Source organism: Xenopus laevis, chromosome 2L (assembly GCF_017654675.1).
Source record: "Xenopus laevis strain J_2021 chromosome 2L, Xenopus_laevis_v10.1, whole genome shotgun sequence".
NCBI classification, from domain to species: domain Eukaryota; kingdom Metazoa; phylum Chordata; class Amphibia; order Anura; family Pipidae; genus Xenopus; species Xenopus laevis.
Genome location: NC_054373.1, coordinates 38906178 through 38925549, shown reverse-complemented (window position 1 = coordinate 38925549; position 19372 = coordinate 38906178).

Genomic DNA, 19372 nt, shown 5'->3' with positions numbered 1-19372 from the left:
AAAACTATAAAAAAAAAAATAATGAAAACAAATGGAAAAGTTGCTTAGAATTGACCCTTCTATAACATAATTAAAATTACCTTAGAGGTGAACCACCCCTTTCAGTTAACTTTTAGGGGGTTATTTACCAAAGTCCGAATTCATCTCAATAATTTCTGAAAAAAACTCAGACCAAATCCACAGGGTTTTTTTTGGCCTTATTTATTAATACACTTTCTCGAAAAATCAGATTTTATTTTGGATTCTTCACTCGAAAATTCAGAATTTTGCCCTAAAACCTTTTGCATTCGGAGTTTAGTAAATAACCACCTTAGTATGTTATAGAATGGCTAATGCTAAGCCACTTTTCAGTTGACCATCATTTTTTCTTTTTTATAGTTTTTGAATTATTTGCCTTTTTCTTCTGTTTCCAGCTTTTCAACCTGGGGTCTCTGACCCCATCTAAAAATACTACATATTGTTATAGCTATTTTTTACTCCTCCTCTTTTTATTCAGGCCTCTCCTATTCATATTTCAGTCTCTTGTTCAAATCAGTGCATGGTTGCTAGGGCAATTGGAACCCTGAATTGCTGAAATTGCAAACTGGAGAGCTGCCGAATAAAAAAAAAAGATAAATAACTAAAAAAAAAACACACAAATAATAAAAAAATGAAAACCAACTGCAAATTGTCTCAAAATATCACTTTCTACTTCATACTACTAAGTTAATTTAAAGGAGAGAGAGTGAGTGGAGCTCTTAAACAGCTTGTCTCTCATACATTGCAGCTTGTGTCCTTGTTGTCCAGAGTTGTTGCCAAACCCCACACTCCATCTGTATCAGTGGGATACTTATTGGCCTCTGGAGAGCTATTGAATTCATGTGAGGGCTTCAAGGTTATCCAATACAATTAAACAAACCCCCCAGTGAATCTACGAGAAAACACTGAAAGACCTAGAGATTTATTACCAATAAAAATATGTAATAAAAGGCTTTTTCTTCAAGATTATACCAGTGTGTGTATATATAAATATATATATATATATAGTATTTGCATAATCAAGAGAGGTGGTTGCTAAGAGGCTGTTTGGCAAATGTGTTGGGCAGAAGGATTTAAAAACAAATATCTGAGCAATTAAATAGATTGTACCATATACTTGGTTTCTCATATCTGGAAAGAAATGTTTTTTAACTTGCCCATAAACCATTTCAGCGTGCTGCTAAATGCTCTTGGAAGGTTGCTAAGCCCCTACCATGAATGGCTGCCATTTCTTTCTAAAACAGATGGTGATGAAAAGCCGCACTTACGCTTGTACTTTCCAGCACATTTATTACTTAATGGCCTAGGAGAAATGACTACAAAATATATTTTATATGAGACCGGGATGGGTTGAATGAAGGGGTTCTGCGACATTTCTTTGAACCACATAATATGGCTGTGAAGATAAAAATAGTCACATTAATAAAAAAAAATGGTATTATTATTTATTAACTATTTTCTGTGTTGTTATTATTATAGCAATGAAAGTCAGATGTAAGTCAGGCTAAAGAAAGATTCTCAGCAATACTCTCTCCGTTATGTGCCGTACAGAGAAAAGTCACTTTTACGCTGGGAGGCCCATTTGTCAAAAATCAAACATCCAAATTTTCAAGTTTCCTTTTAAATCGTAAAAAGTTAAGAACATACCAAAGTCGATTGTTAGCTAATTTATGAAAATCTTTGAAAACTGTAAAAAAAGAAAAAAAATGGTAAGCAAAATCACATTTCAATGAGTCTCGATTAAGTATTCGAAAACTCGAATTGAAAAATTGCTTTAATTTTGCGAATACAATTCCCAATGACTTCTACGTGAACTTGCCGGCTTTTAGATGGCAAATTTTTACATTCGAGTTTTTTTGTGGTTTAGAAATGTTGAATATTAAAATTTGATTTGCTATTTTTACTGCAAAGAAACCTGAATCTGAGTAAAAACACACATCAACCTTGCACATTACAATATAAACACAATTTTTAGAAATTTGTATATAGGAAAACTACTCAAACAAAATCACAATCAAATTCATTAAAGACAAACGTGCTTTTTATGTATCAATAACAGAAAATAACATTAGATTGGATCTAAACTCTGCTGCTCAACCACCTTTACTAAATTATTGTTTCCCAAAAATCTTTAACATGTTATTATTGATTACAGTCCAGTAGTATCAGGATTGGATTGTTCAATAAAACCTATCCTCAGATCTCCAGGCTCAGCAACACCATTTAATTGCAATAGAAATGAAAATCCAACCTGATCTATATAAATCTGGCTCCATGTTCTTTTTGGCAGGTCTGAGATGCCGGATATTGGGAATCTGACTTTTTCCATCCTCAGGGAATAATAAATCCTAAAAAATGTGTGGGTTTTTTTTCACAACAAATTTGTATTTTATACTAAAAGAATACACATTTTTCGGATTTTTGGCATTCAAAGTTTAGTAAATAACCCCCCAAGTGTCTTACTTCAGTAAAAGTAGGGATGATGGTTGAAGAAGTTGGGAAGCTTGGAGGTCAGTTAGAGGGAATATGATGGTCTTGGATATTTTTAGAACGAGATCAGTGTCACCTTTATGATTATATTTTTATATATCTGTAAACTAAGGGGTGGGAGTAGGCCAAATGTTACACTACAGTTGGGAACTTGATCCTTAAAAGTCTAAAAACCTCTCATCTATAGATTTTGGCCCCAGCCAAAAAAGAATCAAAAATGTGTATTACTAATCAATACAACTTAAGAAGGACAGGTTACAACTTGAAATCAGGCAAAACAGAACACATAGGGGCAAATTCACTAACCTCCGGAAATTCGGCACTTATAGCTTCGCTATCACCACACTTCGCCAAAATTCGCCAGGACAACGCTAATTTACAAAAATGCGAAGTTGCGTCCAGGATGCCGAATGATGGCGAAGTTTCGCTAGCGTTAATTCGGCAACCAAAGTTGCGCTAGCGTTGGCTAATTTGCATACGGCGGGAAGTTAAATTTCAATAGACGTATATGTTGCAGCAAATACATTACACTACACAAGCTGGGAAACCTTAATAAAATAAAATAGAGTTGTTATATTGCCCTACACATGAGCCCAGTGTATAGTTTATGTTCCATATGTTAGGAAATGTAGGGGGAAGCCGGATACCCTAAAAAAAACTCCTATCTACTCTATTGCACTTCGCCTGATCTGAGGTGGCAATGGCAAGTCTGGCGCAAGAGGTAACGTTCATTAAAATCTGCATCTTAGTGAATTTGCGTAGTTACGTCCAAATTTGCCTGGCGTTAGAGTGCGAAGAATCGCTACAGTCTATCTCCTTCACTAGCGAATTTACTCCAGCGCCCGTTAGTAAATCAGCAAAGTCACTTCGCCCTTTAGTAAATTTGCCCCATAGCTGGTAGTGATGTAAAAAAAAACTGAACCTGCACCCTACCCCAACCCACAAAATGTTGCCATTATAGGACCCACGCTGAACCCGTACACGCGTAATCTCACTCTGTACACAGAGAATCTTCCGGAGCAGAGGAGGAGTGTACTGCCTTGTCTGACCCACACCCAATGTGAACAGAAGTCAGGCAGGAGGGGATGCAGGTATTGGCACTGGCCTAGCCACACGCAAGCAATGAATCCAACAATGAATGAAAAGCCGATACCTTTTTATGCAACAAACGGGGTGATCCCAAGCTTTATTTCATGGTGCTCACTGATGAAGGGCCATGCGGTCCCGAAAAGTTTAATCTGTTGAATTGTGTCAAGAGCACCATGGAATAAAGCTTGGGATCACCCTGTTTGTTGCATAAAAAGGTATCAGCTTTTCATTCATTGTTGACCCACACCCAAACCTAACCCACAATGGTTGACCAAATTTCAACCTGAACCACCCAACTGGTGGTCAACCCGCAGGTCACTGAGAAGCACAAGTATCTTTCTTAGAGCCATATATGATGAGCATACTTAAAAAATACTGAGAATGTATTTTATTAAAATATATTTAATCACATTTAAGCACTGATGTGGTATATAAATCTATACCCAGAGTGTACACACACACTATATACACTGTACATATATATATATATAGAGTTTCCTAGGGAGTATTGAATTAATTAATGGGTAATAATATCCATGTACAGTAACAGTTTCTATGCATGCAAAAGGCAAAGCAATATTTTAAGTATGCTTCAAGTGCAAAGAATACTATACAGCAACTACTTATTGTGTATTCTAAATATGAACTGCAAATAAATTCATCCACACTGTCATCAGATAAAGTCAATGCGCAAAGCAAAAAAGCTAAATTTCCTCTCCAGTGTGCTCCAGCTTATAAATCAGTATAAACTTTGGCCCCTAATATGGATATACAGTAGTAAGCTGGGCTCACAATATTACCAAGATAGATTTCAATGAAAGTGTAGGCTGTAGAGATGATTAAAATGATGTTGTCATGTTTTGGATGATGACTGGTGTAAGAGTTGTCCCATCTGAAAATTCTTGAGTAATTCTTGAGTGTAAATCTTGAGCTGTACAATTGCAGTCCTATAGGAAAAAACATTTCTTCTGGAAAGTTGATATTTCAGTACAATAATACTGATCTGGGCTTCTGTCAGAGGAGTGCCAAAAGCCAAAACATTCATGCCCGCAAATATGGGGATATCATAATATTTAAAAAAATATTTGTAATTCTGCCCATTTACTCTACATAATAATAATAAACTACATTTATTAGATTATAAGATTTGGCCTCTGTACCACAATCCCCAGGCATAACCTTATTATCCCATGGGACTGATCAGTTCTTCAGCAAAGACCTAGGGACGTTACCAGTGGGAGTGACCAATTGGAATTGCCTCACACACTGATGCCAATTACAACAGTGCACATTTATCCCCTCTATATGTACAATTATTCACAACATTGTATTGCATTGGTTGGGGGCTGTTCAGCCATCCCATACAACGGAATACAAACTATAGGCAGTCCTATATACCTTGATTTACTGAATCAACAGTTACAAATAATTGGGGTAGAGGGATCCCTATCCCCAATGCAGCGCTGCTTATTCTAGTATTTTAAATGGTTTTAAGTACATGTGGCATGGTGGTAAATAAATATTGCCTTTTATCTTATTTATAGTGTATGGCTTTTGTCATTTAAGGTACAATTGGGCCTGGAGGTTAAGTCCCATATTTGGTTTGTGTATATATAGTAATTTAATTACATGTGGATACTCCTAACAATGCAGGCCATTTAACCTATTATTGGATTTTGTGATGCACCTTGCTTGAGAACACATAGGTAGTTGCTTATTGATATTGGTCCATTCATTGGTGAGCAGGTTTGAAAATTTCATCTGCTGATGCTCCATGTTAGCCACAGCTCCTCATTCATTTCCTGCTGTTCTAATCATCTAGGCCCATAGTGACGACCATGTAATGATCATTTCTTATCAGTTCATTGAAATCTGCCTGAGAGAGGTAGCAACGAGTGAGTCATATATAAAGAAAACCTAGATGAAATTATATTTACAAACAGGGAATGGTTTAGCAATGTCTCTCATTACCATGCACGGCTGAATTAGTAACCTGCTAGAGAATGTTCATTGTCTTCTTCTGGTTTAGATTGTACATAGTAAAGGGAATAGTCTTAGAATCTACATTATTTCAAGCATGTGCAATATGTAACGCATGCTATAGGAATATTGTTGACAGTTGCTGCCTTACGAATGTCCTTTGTTGCACATGCAAATTCATTATTTTTTTATTTTTTGTGTACTTCGACTAGGGAATAGTCCAAATTTGATTTGAATTTGAAAAAAAATCAAAAATTAGAATATTGAAATTTATCATGTACCGTCTCTTCAAAAATTCAACTTTGAACATTTGCCAGCTAAAACCATGCCGAATTGCTGTTGTAGCCTACGAGGGACCTCCTAGAACCTATTTGGAGTCAATTGGTGGATTTTGAAAAATCAAAGTTTTTTTTGGGAAAAACATCGAATCGAATTCGATCGAATTCACTATTCCTTTGATTCATACAATTCTAATTCGGCCGAATACGGACCAATTCAACCAAAAAAACATTGACTTAATTTCGGTTGGTCTTTGAATTCGAATTTTAATATGCCCCTAAAGGTCTGATTGACTAAAACTTGAATTTATGTAATCGTTTTCTGAAAACAAAGTCAACCTAACTCCCCTCCATGAATTTAACTAATTTATCAATAATTTTTCTTGAAAAGGAGCGACAAAACGTCACAGCAAAATAGAGCGTCAACTCATATGTACGAAAACTCGATTTTATTACATTTTTGCTGCAAAAACCTGACTTTTTTGGATTATCGGCCAAAAAACCCTGACTCTGCCCTTGACTTCTACATGACCTTGACAGGTTTGAGATGGAGTATATTCAGATTTTTAGCAGCTTTAGGGTATAATAAATGTCTAAAAATGTGAGACTTTTTTTTCCACGAAAAATTCAAGATTTCCCCCTAAAAACCTCGACCAGAAAAAAAACGAGGTTTAATAAAACAGGCCCCTAACAGTTAAGTCTTGGTAGCAAGATGTTATTTACAAATTTAGAATTAAGTGGAGGGCTTCTGATCTAGGTAAAATATGGTTGAGTTTTTGGGTTTCCAGATGGTGAAAGAACATTTCCCTCTGTTACAGCGTTGGACTGCTACGCTTATAAACTGCAGGGACATTAGAAACCCACAGTAAACACATTAAAAAAAATCTCCATATCTTGACTTAAAGTACAATCCTATTTTGCAGTTGGGAGACGAGGGATCCATATTTTGTGTAATAGCGGAATACAGCTTTTCAATATGTGATGAAAGAATCAATGCTTGTTTAATTAACTGCCATTCTTTAGCACTTCTTCATCAGATATCGATCAATTTGTGTGAAACAGACAGCTGGGATATCTGTTCTACTTTTATCCCCCGCTGCCTATAAAAATCCCACACTTAGACAACAAAAAACAAGAAACAGTTACACAGATAATGGGTTTCAGTGGTTTAAAGCAATTAAAGGAACATGAAATGTAATACTTAATATACACATATTATATTGCATAAGTTATAAAACAAGAAAAAAAGCATGATGTCCTTAAAGTCACACTAAGAATGCAACAGGTGCTGAAAGTATATCCATATGAGATCCATTAACCGGAGACCCATTATCCAGAAATGCGTGCGATTACGGAAAGGCCATCTCCCATAGACTCCATTGTATGCAGATAATCTACATTTTTAAAAAGGATTTCCTTTTTCTCTGTAATAATTAGGGATGCACCGAATCCAGGATTTGGTTCAGGATTCAGCCTTTTTCAGCAAGATTCGGATTTGGCCCAATCCTTGTGCCTGGCCAAACCTAATCTGAGTTCTAATTTCAATATGTAAATTAGGGGCGGGAAGAGAAATCACGTGAAATCACAAAACAAGAAAGAAATATATATGCAAATTGGGATTTGTCTCAGTAGTTGACTAAATCTTTCACGAAGGATTTGCATGCACCGAATTCCAAATAGTGGATTAGGTGCATCCCTTGGAATAACAAAACAGTTCCTTGTACTTGTTCCAAACTAAGATATAATTAATACCCATTGGAAGCAAAACCAGCCTATTGGTTTTATTTAATGTTTATATGATTTTCTTATAGACTTAAGATACGAGATTCAAATTACGGAAAGATTAGTTATCTGGATACCCCAGGTCCCAAGCATTTTGCAGGCAATTACGGAGAAAAAAAGGAAGTCATCCGCGTTTTTTGAACTTTGGTGCATTTTTGGCTCACAAGATATGATGTAAGTGAAGCCTGAGGAAGATCTAGCTGCTTTATAGCACTTCGCCTGGTCTGAGGTGGTGAAGGCAACTCTGGCGAAAAAAGTTTCAGTAAAATCCGCATTTTAGTGAATTTGCGGAGTAACATCCGTTTGCCAGAGCGAAAAGTCTCCTGGCGATAGAGTGTGAATGACCGCTAACAACAAATTGGCACCTGTGCCTGTTAGTAAATTGGCGATGTCCCTGTGGGTAAATTTCAGGAAAGAAAGATAAGTACCCCGCCAACAGCCACTAATTAACTGTCTACTAACCAAAGATTACCCACCACTCAGGTCGTGAAAGTGGGTTTATTGCACAACATCCGAGACTAATTAATTGAATAAAATGAATCACTTAAAGGTCAATGAATTCCTAACCGTGTAACCTTAGATAAAGTGAAGTGCAGACTAATTAATTCATTAAATAGATATTTAATCCAGGCCCATCAATTTTCGACCAATTCATTAAATATAAATATAAAGTGCTGTCGAGTGCATTTGTCTCCAATTTACCCAATTAATCCCTATGATTTGTTTCAATAACCCCTCCAATAATTTAATTAAACAGAAATTGAGAAGAGGGGATCCACAATTAATTAGTGAAAAATCAAAAATTAATTAAAGTGCATTGACTCAATTAAAACATTAGAAAAAAATCCATATAATAAAGTGCCAAGCAATAACTAAATTGGTTATGTAGATTAAGAATAATTAGAAAAATAGATTAATGTAATTTTACTAAGACTGGGACACCACAAAGAGGGAGGCAGGACAGGGTAACCGGGGCTGCGGCCTCGTTAGTTAGCTTTCCCTAATCTCAGTAAGAACTGTGCTAAACCTGAAAAGCCACAAACCCATGGCCCCTTGCAGGGGCAATGCTGGCGAGAAGTCACTAGCGTTAGCCACTTCACTCTTTAGTAAATCTGCCCTTAGTCCCTTTGTAAAATGTATTATGAAGCAATAGAATTCTTAATGAATCAGATGAAAGTTGAGCATAGGACTGGCCAGATATGGGATGACTTTGACGTAGTTGGCCATCTTAACTATATTGCAATATATGGACAAACAATCCCTGTTTTGTTTAAAGGGTAAGGCATTTTTCAGTAGCAGTATGCACAAAATGTCTCTGTCTTAAATATATTGATAATGGGTTGAGTCAGAGGACTCTTGTATTTGTCTATATGTATTTTGTGGTCACAGTCTCATTGCAACTCCATTTCATTTAATGGTTTTAAAAATAAGTGGTGAGCACAACTGTACCCTTGTTTGTTATAGTTATACAGGAGCAGTGACCAGCTCCATGTTGTAGCTCCCACCCTTCCCAGTTAAAGCCTGAATAATTTGTACGATTTTGGTTTTTTCACCATCCAATTATATTGAGTCTTTTCATTAATAAATTAGCTAAAATCGGGCATGGGAGTTTGGTTGAACTTTTTTTTATTACTATTATGAGATACATTCAGATTTTAGTAAATAACCCCCTAAATACTGCTTGTATCAAGGATTCTTCATTGATCTATATTTGTAAAGTAGAAATTCAAGGAAAAAATATGAGTGAACAAGTATTAAAGATTAGGATGTTCATTTACTATTGCCCCCAACACAAGTGCAAGAACACTACGGGATACAAAGGCAGCACTGGTGAATACATTGTGTTATACGACACAAGCCACAGTGCAACATGCAAATACAAAAACAAGGGAACTTTTTTACATTTTGTCTGCCAAATGAGGCCTAAGGTAGACAATAATGTATTGGTAACAAACAGCTATTCTATCAGTCCTGAAAAGTCTTGATAAGCTCAGGATTATTTGGTTGCTCTTGGATTAATCTACTTTTTTACTTGGAATGACTTTTTCTAGTCTTGATGCAAATGAAACACACTGTGTACTTCAGTTAGAACATCACATAAAAAAGACTGTTTCATTTATTTGATAATTGTGTCATTAAATGTTATTGGGAAAATGCCCTAGGAAAGGCAAAACAAATTGCAGATGAGACTTTGAGATTCAAAAACTTGTTAAAGGATGCCTTAATTTAACTGTGGGTAATGGCCTGATGTTTAAAGAAGCAAAATACAAGACAGCAGATTCCAAAGACTTGTACAGAGATGTGAGTGGACATGGGCCAATGGGTTATTACTCATATTACTAACAGAAAGAGCAACTTTATCTTGTTGTTTGGCTTGGGTCACTCATCATGTCCCATCATGTCACTCACATTTAAATAGAGGCCTTTTTTTCCACTGTAATGACTGTTATAACATAATGCATTAGTGTGATGTCTTAGAGCTGTGTGATGTCAAAGACAAGTTTGATTCATCTGTGTATTGTGTGTGGACATTGACCTGAAACGGCTCTAATCAAAGTAGCAAATGAAGTACACTAAGTTGAAGAAAAACCCCCATATGTAATTAAAGGCACTCCTTTACTAAATTACTGCCCAGGAGCAGTAACCCAAAGCAACGGAGAGAGAGAATAAAATTCTGTGTATGCAGATTCACCAGTGAACCCCCCTGACTTGGATGGATTTTGTTCTCAGGCTAGTTTTGGTCACTAGTACCCTGGCCTTGAGGCAGAGCCACCTGTTTGGCTGTAAAAGCAGTTCTTTGTTTTTTCTGTGCTGTAGAGCGATATCTCTATGCCAGGGATCCCCAACCTTTTTGACCCATAAGCCACATTCAAATGTAAAAAAAAGTTTTGGAGCTACACAAGCATGAAAATTGTTTCAGGGGTATCAAATAAGTACTGTGATTGGCTATTTGGAAGCCCTTGTGGACTGTCAGCCTACAGGAGGTTTTGTTTGGCAGTACACCTGGTTTTTATACAACCAAAACTTGCCTCCAAGTCTGGAATTCAAAAATAAGCATTTGCTTTGAGGCCACTGGGAGCAACATCTAAGGAGTTGGTGAGAAACATGTTGCTCGCCAGCCACTTGTTGAGGATCACATTCTTCCACCAGTAACTCCCTTTCACTCCCGTACTTGTACTTTCTCAATTAATAAGTTCCCAAGATTCTTTTTGAGAGTGGTCAAGTGGTCTCTGGTTCACGAAATTCCACAACACAACCAATAAGATGTTTGTTTTTAAACAGGTGACCTGTAATTGCTACCTACTGATTGGTTGCTATGGGTCACTGCTCCTAGGCAAAATTAATGCCTTTTATTACATAACCCCAAAGAATGTTATTCAAATGGTTTTGTGTCAGGAGGAGCCCGATGGCGATCCTGTCTTCCGCGGCATACAATCCAAGATGGCGGCGCCCATGAACCACGTGGGCCGGCGTCTTGATGCTGGTGCGATGACTTCACGCGTCCGGCGCGTAAATTGAAAATACAAGGACTTCCAGGTCACGGTTCAATGCCTGATTATAGGAATTTCTGAATTGTGTTCCTGGGTTTCATAAATTCCTAATTTACTGATTCTTGGATTTCTGACCCCCTGCTTGACCCTGATTCTGATTCTTGCTGCCTGCCTTATTGAACTATTGCCTGCACTTGAATACGTTTACTCCTGACCCGTTTGGATACTGCAAACTTGGACTTTAACCCCTAAGCTTCCACCTTGGTCTGGACTTCTCTGCTAGGAGCCGATAGGCCCCTGACACTTGGGCGCTGCCGAAGAACAACTGGTAGCCTATAACCCACATGTGCTTGACACCAGTAGAACAACACTGAAATGGTTCTTTTGTTTATCTGTCCAGATTTTAGATCCATGGTCAGAACCCCCCCCCCAGGCCACTGCTGTTTCCTCCCTAGGGATCCCCAGCCAACAATGTAACAACTGACAATCACATCTCTGTTCCCTAAAAGCCTTTGTTCAAGGAAAAAAATGAACAGATTTTTTTTACTAAGGAGAATTTATAACCTTTTGCTTCGCGACTATTAATTATGAATAATTTAATTAACATATTGTTTGTCTTTTATTCAGCCATGATGAAAGGGTATTCAACTTTTTGTAGGTACCTGTAATTAGTCTCAGTGGAATGATATGTGCGCTTGCTGTGCTCACTTTATTGATATTATGTGCACTAAACAGAAATGGCCAGATGAGAGTTTTGTGGATCTATGGGCTGCAGGATAATGCTTCTTAACTGAACAGACTGTCCCTCATCTAAAATCCAATTATGCCTTTCAGTGTTGGTGGGTTCTCCAGGCTTCCTGCCAACAGAATTGGATATATTATTTGCTTTAAAATGCGTCCATCTCATCCCTGTCAAATGCCTTTTTTAACATAACTCCAATGTTTTCTAAGATTTTGAGTTCATCAGATTTGCACTACAGCAGACAAAATGCCTATTCATACAATATGATTCCACATAACAATACAGTGGGGCTCATTTATCACTTGGCAAATCATCCTCTTACTCAGAGCCCCAATGACAGTTTGATTGGAAAATATTGATGTAGGTTATTATTATTAATAATGACATAGGTTATTATTATTAAATGATTTGGACTCCAGCAGAATCTTAAGAGAGGCAGAAGGAACGATGTCCCTGACCCATAAAGCTTACAATCTAAGTGGCTGGATAACATACAGACACAAATAGGAGGGCAAAGTGTACAAAGTTTTGGGCATTGGTCCTTAAGTTCCGAGACAGGGCAGGTAATGTTCTAGTGCTCCAAAAGGTAGCGCTTGTTTTTCTTTCAGAAGGGGGTGAGAGAATGTTCCCTACAGAGGGATAGAATTCTAGAGGCAAAGAGCAGTAAGCTACAGTAGAAAGATGACATAAGATGATGGTAGCCCTGAAAGTTGGGAAAGAGATGACCAGGAACAAGTGAGGGACAGGGAAACAAGTGAGGAAATGTAGTGAGAAGCAGAGGAGTGAATGGCTTTAAATGTGAACAGAGGACTGTGTGTTCTATCCCTTGCCTAACAAGCAGCCATGATAGAGATTTTACCAGGGGATAAACAGGTTCTCTCTTAGGGCAGAGACACACGCTCAGATTCGGGGAGATTAGTCGCCCAGCCACAAATCTCCTCTTCTTCGGGGTGACTAATCTCCCCAAACTGCCTCCCGCCAGCTAGACTGTAAATAGCCAGTGGGATGGCAATCAGAGTGCTTTGTTTTCCGAAGTCGCCATAAGTTGCTTCACGAGGAAACTTCGGGCGACTTTGGAAAATTAAGTGCTCATGCCGGCAATTAAGATTATAGCTGGGGGGAGGCTGTTCGGGGAGATTAGTCGCCCCGAAGAAGAGGCGATTTATCATCGGGCGACTAAATCTCCCCGAATCTGAGTGTGTGTCTCTGCCCTTAGGAGAGAGTACAATGATTCTAGCAACAGAGTTTAAAATTGATTGCAGGGAAGAGCAATGGGATCCATACAGGGGATCCATTATCCAGAATGCTTTGGACCTGTGATTTACTGTATATGAGATCTCTCTGTTCGGAGAGCCATTCCTTAAAGAACTAAAACAAAACATTAAACTTTAACCTGCCCCGCAAAAGGATTATTTTGCCAGCAACATTGACTAATGCAACTTAGTTATCCTTAAAGGGATACTGTCATGGAAAACATTTTTTTTTCAAAACACATCAGTTAATAGTGTTGCTTCAGCAGAATTCTGCACTGAAATCCATTTCTCAAAAGAGCAAACAGATTTTTTTTATATTTAATTTTTAAATCTGACATGGGGCTAGACATATGGTCAGTTTCCCAGCTGCCCCCAGTCATGTGATTAGTGCTCTGATAAACTTCAGTCACTCTTTACTGCAAGTTGGAGTGATATCACCCCCTCCCTTTCCCTGGCCTTCAACAGCCAAACAAAAGAACAATGGGAAGGTCACCAGATAGCAGCTCCCTAACACAAGGTAACAGCTGCCTGGTAGATCTAAGAAAAGCACTCAGTAGTAAAATCCACGTCCAATTACATTGAGTAGGAGAAACAACAGCCTGCCAGAAAGCAGTTCCATCCTAAAGAAAATACACTTGTTGGTTCCGGAATTAAATGTTATATTGTAGAGTGAATTTTTTGCAGTGTAAACAGTTTAATTTAGAAATAAAAAGGACACCATAAAAATCATTACAGAATCCCTTTAAGTACAAGGTTGCATTTTAATATTATACATTTTTAAAATTAAGACCTCTTTGCTTAAATAAGACTTTATAGAAAATGTCGCTACTGTAGAACTTTCATTATATTGGGTTTCAAGTTCCCATCCCTGTAATTTCATGGAAGTAAAAATATCAAATTGTTATTTTTGTTTTTTAAAAGATATATACCTAACTCTCTCAGTTACCCTTACAAAGTCAAAATCCACTTTTTTAAGTGTAATATTAACCAAGATGTTATTGGCATGGCTGGTGTGCAAGATTTTGACTTTTTTTGTTAGCGCTAAAAATCATTGATTCTACTCATTTCTCTAAACCACAACAAATTCGTAATTTATTAAATGAAAAATACACAAAAAAACACTAATGGAAAACTTCCCCATCTGAAAGCTGTCAAGGTCATGTAGAAGTCAATGGGCGTTGCACTCATCAAATTGTAAATATTTCTTTAATTAGAGCATTTAGAGGTTTGCAGGGTTTTATTTGTTATTGCACAAGGTTTTCCTATTAGTATTCTGATTATTTCTGCATTTTTATTCCTTCATGCTTTTTATATTTGCATTTACTTGGCATTCTTGGTTTTAGAGAATTTTTTTTTCTTGGTTTCTAACCATTAAAACCAGAATGTTTATAAATGGACATCTAAGCATACAATGAAAAGTAAAATCTGATGCCTCCTGTTTGTACTTGGATAGAAAACAGGCTACGGGATAGGTTGAGTCATGATGAATTGTTGATGTTCTAATTTGACTTGCAATATACGTGGAATACCTTTGGGTCCTGTATGCAATTTCTTTTATTAATGATTCTGACACTGTGCCTGAAAGCAAAATCTGGGGATTTGCTGATAATACACACAAGGTAAAGCGTTTCAGGCAAGAAGCTTCCGCACTGCAGAGAGTTGAGATAAAATGGTAAATTATGTATCAGATGGAACTGGGTAAGGTGACTGGACTGCTTAATGAAGACTTAGGGGATCATTCTGGGAGAGAAGCAACACGTGGGGGTAGAGGCCTTCCTTCTTTATTCATTCATTCAGGTTAGAAATCTAAGATCACTCTTTGGGAGATCTACACTAGTGCTTCGTGTTGCTAAGCATACTATACTCCTGGAGTACCTTATAACAACTCTGCATTTCAAAGAATTAGGATTTGTGTAGTTATTCCTGTGACTACCTCTTATTAATTTAACAGAGGCAAAAACTCACCCAATGGGATTTAAACCACAGCCAGGTAAGATACTGATCAGAACATCATATGTACTGTATGTCTTACTAAACAAAGCTCTAGTCAATGTGTTATTAAATATGCAAGAATCACATATTAAGGGTCATTTACGACCACTAATGAAGTGCGCAAATTAACATTACATCCAGAGTGGTGGAAGCTCCAGGGTTCCTCAGTGTCAATCAGGGATGCACCAAATCCACTTATTTGGATTCATCTGAACCCCCGAATACAGAACCGAATCCAAATCCTAATTTGCATATGCAAATTAGGGGTGAGAAGGGGAAAACATTTTTTTACTTCCTTGTTACAAAATGTCACGCGATTTACCTCCCGCCCCTAATTTCCTCTTGCAAATTAAGATTCTGTTCGGCCGAGCAGAATGATGCCAAAAAAGACCGAATCCTAGCCGGATCCTGGATTCGGTGCATCCCAAGTGTAAATAGGCTCCACTGCCCATGCATCAGAAGTAGAAAAGGACGGCCATAATGGTACTTGAGTTTTGGATGTACAGTACCTACCGTAATCCAATAGCATCAATAAGCTTAACATTTGTGTCCATTCACAAGGCACATTAGTGCCTGTGTTCATACATGACCTTTATCGCTTCTCAGCAATTCTCAGATATTAAACTACTCCAGTAATGGGTCCCCAGAAAGTCAAAACTAGTCTATAGTTGGGATGTAATCAGAGACTGTCCTGGCTGTGGTTTAGAACATAGAGGGTGAACTTTTGCCTATAGAACAGTGATCCCCAACCAGTGGCTTGTTAGCAACATGTTGCTCACCAAGCCCTTGGATTTTGTTCCCAGTGGCCTCAAAGCAAGCACTTAGTGTATTTTTGAAATACAGACTTGGAGGAAAGTTTTTTGTTGCATAAAAAACACTTATTCTGCCAAACAGAGCCTCAAGTAGATTGACAGTCCACATAGGGGCTATCAAATGGCCAATCACAGCAATTATTTGGCACCCCAAGAACATTTTTCATGCTAGCGTTGCTCCCCAACTCCTTTAACATCTGAATGTTGCTCACGGACTGGTTCAAAGGGTTGGATATCCCTGCTATAGAGCATTTCATGAAAATGGAAACTTTAGGAGCACAGCTTGATTTTCCTCCCAAAATGTAATCAGCATTGCATGTAAATGAGGACAGGGTCTTCTCCCTCTGAATCAGTGATCCCCAACCAGTGGCTTGTGAGCAACAGGTTGAGGTCTATTTACTAATATACTGATTTCCTTTTTTTCCTGAATTATCATCATTTTCATCATCATCATTTATTTATATAACGCCGACAAGATACACAGTGCTTTATATTGTATTTTTATAATTATATTATTTCTCTAAAAATTTTTAAAAATTCCTATAAAACCCACAAAAAACTCTAATACAAAATCTATCCTAGTAAAAAAAGTCAAAGTCCCATACAAGTCAAGGGGAGCTGTGCTGATCCTATTGGACCTTTTTCATTTAAACATTCAGACTTTTAGAGGTTTTCAGATATTTTATTGCTAGTAATTGTCCAGAAAACTCAAATTTTTAGAGGTCTTAGCATTTTTTTCCATTCATACTTTTTATATCCGGATCTTTCAATTACTTTCATGGCATTCATGGGTTTTTGAGAAATAGAGTTTAATTATGGTTCTAATACCACTAAAAGTTGAATTTTAATAAATGGGCCTCCCTGCTCAACAACTCCTTGGATGTTGCTTCCAACGGCCTCAAAGCAGGTGTTTATTTTTGAATTCCAGGCAAGTTTTGGTTGATAAAAACCAGATGTACTGCCAAACAAGGCCTCCTGTAGGGTGACAGTCCACCTAGGGGCTACAACATGACTAATCACAACCCTTATTTTGAATCACCCAGTAACATTTTTCATGATGAGTTGCTCCCCAACTCTTTTTACATCTGAATATGGCTCATGGGTAAAAAAACTTTGGGGACCCTTGCTCTAAATGTTTTCTCTTCAGATTAGACCACCGTGGTTGACTTCCGTAAAAGCAGCTACTTACTGGACATGAGTGACAAAGAATCTTGCAGGGTGAGCATAGATACCAGCATGTTCCTTGTACCAGGAGAGAATTTACTCACAATGAACAAGATCTGTATGCAAGTACTAGTCAACATCTTGTTCCCAAAGGGCCTTATTGATTTTAGTCTGGGTGATATTTCATTGGCGATTAAATGTGTTCTTACATTTGAGACACACAATAGGGGAAAAAATTGAGTTGAACTGATAAACTAACAAAATGCAGAGAAATCTATACTAATTGATGGGGGTTTGTGCCACTCTCTTATATTCTCTGTTACCATATTAGAGAGAACATTTAAAAAGCCCATTTAATGTTTATCTAATGAGGTGCAGCAGCAGCAGAACACAATACTGATTGCACCCTTTGAATGACACAAAGACAGAGAAGATGTGAGTGATAGGAAGAGGGTGTCCATACTCTTGTCAATAGTTAACAATGGTTTCATTTCTTTTATTTCCTGCTGTTGTGCCTTTATACAGTTTCTTTTGAGAAGCATCATGCGCAGACATTGTTTCTGTGCTGAACAACTTGAATAGCTTCTGATGCCATCTGGATATGTTGGCAATTCCACCAGCAATCATGCTTTTGGCTTTCTGATTCCTTTCTGATTAGAATGTTCTAATACCTTGGCTGTACTCATGTAGCAAGAATATGTTAAAAAGGTCTTGCCTATTAAAATATATTATCACACAGGGCGCTGAAAGCAAGTTTAACCTCTTTTTTTCATTGTTTTTACAGTGTGCACAGTCTTAAAGGGAAAAAATACCAAATGCATCATTTCAATTTGATAAGCAGCTGGGTACAAGTAGAAGTGTACTAGAATATTCAGTTTTGACTTATTATAATTACACCAACCATAATGTACACTAGTTTTATGGTGCTATTAGTACAGGTATGGGATCTTAGTTTTAAGATGTTGTACAGGTATGGGATCCGTTAGGCGGAAACCCGTTATCCAAAAAGATCCGAATTACAGAAAGGCCGTCTCAGATAGACTCCATTTTATCCAAATAATCCAAATTTTTCAAAATGATTTCCTTTTTCTCAGTTATAATAAAACAGTACCTTGTACTTGATCCAAACTAAGATATAATTAATCCTTATTGGAAGCAAAACCAGCCTATTGATGTTATTTAATGCTTACAAGGTTTACAGAAAGATCCGTTAACTGGAAAGGCACAGGCCCCAAGCATCCTGTACCATGTTAGCCATTGAATAAAATGCAGAAAATGTAAAGTGTGGTGATACCTTTTATTGGCTAACTGAATAAGTAAAGATTGCAAGCTTTCAGAGCACCCAGGCCCCTTCATCAGGCACAATACAAATGAAATCTGGAAAGACACATTATATATATACACTGTTAGATCACTGAAAAAGGGCTTATGGGCAATAAATTAGAAAGTTACAGATAGACAGAGATAACTTGTAGAGATAATAAAAGTAATTAGGGTGGGTTGTAAATAGTCCAGGGGTCTGGATTCAGTCAGGTCACATAGTTTGAACTAAACCAAGACAGAATAAGAAGAGGTCGAGGGAAGCCCGACCAAGCCTTCGAAATTATCGTGCGGTTAGTGGGATTCGAACGATCGTACATCTTACGATTTTTCAGCCGACATCTGTCAGGAAATTGATCGGCCAGGTCAAAAAATCTTTGTCGGCCCCAGTGCAATCTATCTATGTTTGCAGGGCCAAGCAGGCAGCTCCCCTTTGTTTTCCTGGCAAATTGGTCTTTTTAGTTGATGGTAAATTCGTACGATCGTTCTGAGAAGATTGTGGTCTCACGATCAGGATCTGATCTTTTAAAAATCTCAACATCTATGGCCAGCTTAAGGGTTCCACTGGGTGGGATAACATATGGAACCAGAACTTATCCACTTCACACATCCATACCAGATTGTAACAAATAAACTATAAATAGGAAGTGTGACCTGTACAGATAATACAATATTTTACCCCAGATGTTGATAAGCCCCCCAGGGTGAGAACTTTAACTTTAGTCAAGGAAGCAAACACTAGTACAGTCAGCACCTTGTTGTGAGGAGAAGTCAACCTAAGAAAAGTGTCCTTTAAGATGATCTTTGATGCTGTGGGTTTTGCTTCCAATAAGGATTAATTATTACAGAAAAAAAAGGAAAACATTTTAAAAAATTTGAATAATTTTGATAAAATGGAGTCAATGGGAAATGGCCTTCCCGTAATCTGGCACTTTCTGGATAATGGGTTTGCAGATAATGG